Source organism: Pteropus vampyrus, unplaced genomic scaffold, assembly GCF_000151845.1.
Source record: "Pteropus vampyrus isolate Shadow unplaced genomic scaffold, Pvam_2.0 Scaffold191, whole genome shotgun sequence".
Taxonomy (NCBI): Eukaryota; Metazoa; Chordata; class Mammalia; order Chiroptera; family Pteropodidae; genus Pteropus; species Pteropus vampyrus.
In genome coordinates this window covers 2,008,511-2,015,627 of record NW_011888972.1, presented here as the reverse complement: position 1 = coordinate 2,015,627, position 7,117 = coordinate 2,008,511, and positions in this window count along the sequence as shown.

Below are 7,117 nucleotides of genomic sequence, written 5' to 3'. Positions count from 1 at the left end.
ACCACGACCAAGTGGGATTGATCCCAGCAAAGTTGGTTCAACATACAAAAATTAGTGTAATATGCCATATTGACAGAATAAAGGACAAAAGTCACATGATCATCTAAATAGATGCAAAAAAGGGGGAAAAATATCCAAAACTCTGTGATTTAAAACACACACACACACACACACACACACACATCCCCAACAAACGAGGAATAGAAGAGAAGAAACAGCCTTAACCTGATAAAGGACACCTACAAAAAATCCACTACTGACATCTTACTTAAAGAGGAAAGACTGAGTGTCCCCTCTCGCCAAGATCAGGAATAAGACAGAGAAATGCGCGCCTGCCACTTCTAGTCTACATTGTACTGCAGGTTCTAGGCACGAGTTCCTGGCAAGAAAAAGAAAAAAAAAAAGACATCCAGATTGAAATCAAAGAAGTAAAACTAAAGAATCAGCAAAAATCTACTCACGCTAATGAACAAGGTCAGATTGCTGTCATCCAATTCTTTTATATCCTTGAGGATTTTCTAGTCTTATCTTTTACTGAAAGAAGAGTATTGAAGTCTCCAGTTCGAACTGTGGATTAGTCTAGTGTTCATTTCAGATCTGTCCGCTTTTGTTTTATGTATTTTGAAACCGCTCTTGGAGGTGCGCGCACATTTAGGATTGCTATCTTTTCTTGGTGAACTGACTCTTTTATCATTATGTTATGTCTCTCTTTTGCCTTCATAATTTTCTTTGCTCTGAAATGCACTTTGATAATAACATAAGCACTTCAGATTTGATTTCGTTAGTGTTTTTGTGGTATGTGTTTTTTTTTTAAATTTGAGACTTCCTCGATCATTCTGTTCAAAGTGAGTTTCGTTAAGAAAGCATATAATTGGATCACGTTATTATTAATTTCATCCATCTGACAGTCTCTATCTGTTAAGTGGTGTGCTTGGTTTGATGTGATTATCGACTTGTTTGGGTTTAGGATTACTATTTAATTATTTTCTGGTTTTCCCCTATTTTTTAATACTCTGTTTTCCTTCTTCCACCTTCTTATGAACATTTTTAATTAATTACTTTGATTTATTGAGGTAACATCGGTTAATAACATTATATAGATTTCCAGAGTACATTATGATCTGATACCTGTGTGCTCTATCGCACCTCACTACTAAAAGTCTAATTTCCATTTGTTACCATGTATTTGACCCCCCTGACCCGCTTCTCCACGGTCAGACGTCTTTATTGTTTGGACTGTTTATTACAAAACCATATTCATGTAGTATTTATGTTTTAAAATGTTTACAAGACATTATTGCATAAACCGCAATCCCACAGGCAACACCGGAAGGCAGATTAGAAAGATGGAGGCTAGAGGCAGGGAGACCGGTTAGGAAGCTGGTGCCATATTTAATTCAATGGTTTTCATTTTTCCTTTTCCCTCCCTTCCTCCCTCCCTTCCTTTCTTCTTTCTGTCTCTCTCTTTCTTTGCGCGCTAGGAACCTTTTGTTCCAGTGACATTTTTCTGGGTCCCAGTAATGTACATCAAGGAATCAATCAGCATTGTTCCGGTTGAAGCAGGACCAGGGTCAGGAGCCGTAGCGTTTGACGCTGTCCCTGTCCCCTGATGGCGTCCTGACATGCTTCCCCAGGGCACTTTGAACCTCTTCTCCCCCAGTAGAAGCTGAGGCCTGATCCAGGCCAAAGGTGGAAGGGATAGAGAGAGGCTGAGAAGATTCAAGAAGTTAGTGTAGGGTAGAGTTAGTTAGTGTGTGTAGTATGTTTGCTAGACCAGTCATGATAATAACTCAGACAGCCAATTACAAACTGTTTGTTACAATTTTGTCAGAAAGGGCATGTTTGGACCATCTCTAATTTCCAATTTGCAACAAGTAGCTCCATTGCCATTAACACCAGGTAAAGGAAAACGTCGACAAACCAAGAGAGAGCAGCATGTGGAGAGACAGAGACAGAGATAGAGATGGAGACAGAGACAGAGAGATAGAGACAGAGAGACAGAGAGAGACAGACAGCGAGAGAGACACAGAGAGAGGGAGAGAGACAGGTGGCGGGGACATGGACAGGAAGCCTGGAGGATTCGCAGGTTTCTGGCTTAGGGTGCTGTGGGGAGTTCAGGAAAAGGAAAAATGGCAAGTTCAATGCTGGACGTGCTGCATTTGAGCTGTTGAATTGGCAACCGGATACGTGGTGGTTGAAGCCTTGAATATGGGTGATTTCGTCTGGGGAGAGCGGAGTTTGCCTAGGATAGAACTTTCGAGAAAAGCAATCGTTACGGAATAGGCAGAGAAGGATGTCTGTCTCCCCGCAGGTGATGTCTCCCTGGGGAAGGGATGAACCAGTGGCAGAAGAAGAGAATAAGGAGAACGAGGAGCCTTCCACGTAGGAGAAGTGTTTCAAGAAAGAGAAAGTAATCGATAGCCAAAAGCAGCGGTGATGTCAAACAAGAAAATGATGGAAAAACGAGTTGCTTTGGTTTCTCCCTTGGGGCCCTTAACAGTGCTGGCCATAAAAGATGTGACGATGAAAAACCAAGGATAGGGAATTTTCAGGACTCTTTTTGTTAGAAATGGACCCCCAAACCTCAATTCAATTCAAAGTAGCTCGGGCGAAAAAAAAAAAGGTAGAGTTGACCAAACAAACCTCGGGCTCGGCAGGGGTGTCACTGGGCCTCAGGCAGCGCTGGCACCGAGGCCCTGAATGCTGCCAGGACTTGAATCTAGCTGCATCTCACTAATCAGCTTCTCTCCACGTGTCATCTTCAGTATCTCGTATTGCAGACTGGCCCTCTTCCCATGGTGACCCAATCCCTCTCCTGATGTCCAGTTAGGAGTCAAAGGCTAGAATTCCATGGTCCGGGCTTAAGTCAGCCGCTGTCCCTGGACCCATCTCTGGTCAATAAGCTATGGTCAGGAACTGTGTTTGGGGAAGCAGCGGTAGTACCGGGTACCTGAGGATATGAGCAATTTCTGTGAAAGGTGGAGGTTGGACCATTTTTCAGAAGAAGAGGGGAGACTCACTGAGCAGCCCAAATGATTGAGCATGAGAGATCAGTGAGCAGCCCGCAAAGTCTCCGAGCTCTCGAGATCCACCTGTCTTCTTCCCTCCTTCCTTTTCCCACTAGAGACACATATGCACACAGATGTGGACACAGAAGGCCATGCGGTGTCTCCCAGGTCTGCTGGTCCTGTCCTCACCCTGTACCCTTTGACCTCTATACTCCAAATGCCAAGGAGAGGGACTGAATGACTTATATTCTTTATACTGCCAGATCAAGTCCCTTTCCTCCTGACCACGACTCCACAGAGCGAGGCGTAAAGAACACATCCCATCCCAACGCTGTGACAAGACGCGCTCACATTTGATGCTAAAATGGTCTGAGCTGCCAGAGAATTAGAACCGACCAGAATGCCTCATTCTGAATTTGAGGATTCTGGAAGGAGATGTAATGGAATCTACATCCAGTAGTAAAAGCATATTTCCATAGTGTTTTCCAGTTCACAAAGAGCATTTCACATGCATGAGAAAAGCATGGAATCGTATCTAACGGTTTGTATATTTAAAAATCAAGTGTGACTTTCCCATTTGATATAAATGTTTAACTTAGTGCGGGTTGATGTTAAAGCCAAAGCTTCCATTTTTATGGAAAAAAAAATGTAAACGAGTTAAAAAGCACAAACACCCTGCTTATCTCAGTGAATTTCCACCATGGGCAGGCAGCTTAGCTGTTTGGACCAGGATAAACACCCCGTACCTATAGATCCCCAGTTCTTTTGCATCCATCCTATTGTTTAATCTTAAAAAAAAATAATAACCCTAGCAGGTAGGCAAGATGGAGATTGTTATCCAGAGTTTTCAGAAGGGGAAACCGAGTCAGGGAGCGATGCAGAGCTTTGTCCAAGATCACTCAGCTGTAGAAGATGGAGCTAGGACCCCACGGCGCATCTGCTGCCTCTCAGCCTCAGGCTTCTTTCTCCCCTCCCAGTACAAATGTCTGTCCCGTTCCTGAGACTAGACTGCAAGCTCTTTGCGGGCAGGCTTGTCTTATTCACCTTGGGTCAGCCCACGGCGGCCGATGCTCCAAAACACTGCCGCCTGCGCCTGAATGGCCCCAGATTCCCTCCCAGAAACTCGTGGGGAAACTAGCCTCTCCAGCCATTGCTCGGCCTTGCCAGCAGGGGTCAGCACCGGTGCGCATGAGCCCCCTGCACCGGGGGCGGCGGGGAGCAGGGAGAGAGAGGAAGGAGAGAAGACAGCAAACTTGAACTGCTGTCCCTAATGGCTAGTGTCAGCACTCCCATTTCCCACGGGAGGAACCAATGCAGCGCATGCACTGAGCCCCAGCTTTGGGAGGATGTGCCAGCACCCAGGGCTTGCTGAGATGTGCGCTGGAAGGTGAGGGCACAGAGTAGGACAGTAGAAGGAAGCCTGGGCTGGCATAGAGAGACTGAGACGACGCCAGGGCCCACCATGTGACTTCAGGCTGGTACTTTCGACTGTTCAGCCCTTTCTGTTGCGCGGGCGGTTAAACCGAAGTGTTGGTCTCTTCGCAGGCAGTCCCTGGCAAGGGCGCTCACGGGGCACCTCCCCAGCTCCTATGCCCGCCTTCAAGCTCTTCTCCTACTCTCCTCCCGGGAGTCACTCTGCCTATCTAGGGACGGTCCTTCTGCCACTGTCCCCCAGATCACACCCTGGCTCTCTGGCCTTGCTGGGTCGAAGCCACAGGGCTCCGGAAGTGCCACTTCCCCTGCCCATGGGCAGCACAAACGGGCCATCTGCTCGGCCTTCTTCTCAGGAATGGGAGGACCCTTTGTATGGAGGGGAGGGGCAGACGCCTCGGGGAAGGGGAACATCCATGAGCAGGAGCTGGGGGAAAGGCGTCTCCGTCCAGGCAGAAGGAAGAGGCAAAGAACAGATCCACTCTTCCCCTTGGGGCACTTTCTCAGTCATTAACCACTTTACATTCTGAGCGTCAACAGCAGCCCTCAGAGGCAGGGCCATTATCCCTCCCACAATCCCCCGCCCCCCAGGCTCCAGGCCCTGCTTTCCCAGCTAAAATAAGCCCTGCCCCCAGAAGGGGTCTATTTTTTGTCTTCTTCCGTTACTCTATGATTATAGTCCTTAGCACTTGCTTGACATTTTATTTTCATTGTGTATTTACTTGATTATTTATTCTTAGTCTTCCCCACTAGCATGTAAGTATCAGGAAGGCGGGAACTGTGGTTCCTCATACACCATGGAAGCCCCACTGGTTAGGAGTGTCTGGCGTATAGTAAGAATGCCCCCGCATTACAGATGGGGAAAACTAAGGCTCAGACAGGCATGTTTTCAAGGTCATATGGCAACTACCTAACCTGGCACGATCTGCTTCTAGGCTACCTTTTCTCTTTCTAGCACCTCATTTATGCACCCTTAGGATTACTATAGAAAATACAGGATGCCAGCTAAACTTTAGACATACCTATACTATCAAAATTATTCATTGTTTATCTGAAATTCAAAGTAAGCATCCTGTACTTACGTTCGCTCCATGTGGCAGCTCTGTGCACCTTACACCACAGGCCACCTGAATGAACTTTGTCACATGTGATTTCTGAATTCCTGCTTTCAGGCCTTGTGCTATCCCTTCTGTCTGAAGTGACCATCCCATTATTTCCCCAAATCTTGCCCATTCTTCAACCTGAATGCCACCTCTTCTCTTAAGCTTTCTTGTTCTGTGAGCTGACCTTATTCTAGCTTCCGATAACACTTTCTTTGTCTGTCTACTTCCGCTTCCTCATGCTCTATCTGGGATCAGAGTTCTTTTATCTACCTGGCTATACTCCCCTGTGGAGCCTGAGCCAGCCCCCCGCCAAGGCACAGACCATGTCTGAGTAGAAAGTAATCTGTAAAAAATCAGGCTGTGGAGTCAGGTGAGGTTTGCTTGATTTCAGCTCTTTTGCTTACCTGCTATATGACTTTCGGCAAGATTTCCCATCTCTTCGGGACTCGATTTCCTCATCTGTGAAATGGGAATTATAAGAGTAATTTCTGCATGAGGTTGTGTTGAAAACTAACTGAGATGAAGCTCTGAGAGTGTTTAGAATAGAGCAAGTATATATAAAGTGCTCAATAAATGTTAGCTATTGTTATAAATCGTCATCTCTGTGTCCTCAGGCCAGATAAAGAATAGTGATCAGTAAAGTCTACTCAATGAATGAATAGATGGATGGATGGAAGGAAGGATGGATGGATGGATGAATACATGAGTAAAATTCAAAAGCCTGGATATAAGATCCTGTGCCCTGTTGACAGAAAGTGCTAGATGCCCACGTGAGTGGCTTTGCATTGAAAAATGCCTGTGCCCTGGAAAAGCATGTTCCCTTGGGGACAGTTTCTGCCCTCACGGAGCTCTGTATATTATTATTCCTCTCTAGGGGAGTAAATTGATGTTTGGAGATTGTTTCAGAAATGCTTGTCTCGCAGGAACGTTCTGTGCTTCTATCCTTTACAGTAGATATTGGAAATAGAAACGTAGCCTCGTGCCTTTCACTCTGTCCCTGCCCTCCTGTAGAATGCTAAGAAACTTTATTTCCACTGGGCTCTGCTCTCTCCCTCCGTTATAGTGGAATTCATCGATTGAAAGAAAGATGGGCGAATACTTGGAGACCAAGGAAAATATGAAAAATGACGACAGACAACAGATTGGTAGTTACCAGAGATGAAGGTACAGCGTGTAAAGGGGTTAAATGTATTGTGACTGATGGAAGCGACTTTTGGCGGTGATCATGCTATAGTGTATACAGAGATCTGATTATAATATACACTCGAAACTTGCATAAAGGTATTAACCAATGTTACCTCGATAAAAAGAAAAGAAAAAGAAAAAAAAATGAATGACAAATGCCAAGTTCTGTTCAGGTTTCCTTTTCTGATTGAGCATAAAATGAACAGGTGCAGGTCGAAGTAAAGGAAGGTGAGACAGGGGGTTTTGTAATATGGTGGGATGTATCGTTCTCATCTGAAATCACTGACAGCTTGTGCTTGCCTGATATACACTGGGTGTCGCATGAATATTGTTGAATGATTGGACATTGTTGAATGAAAGGTAGAGTATAAAAAAATTAACACATAAATT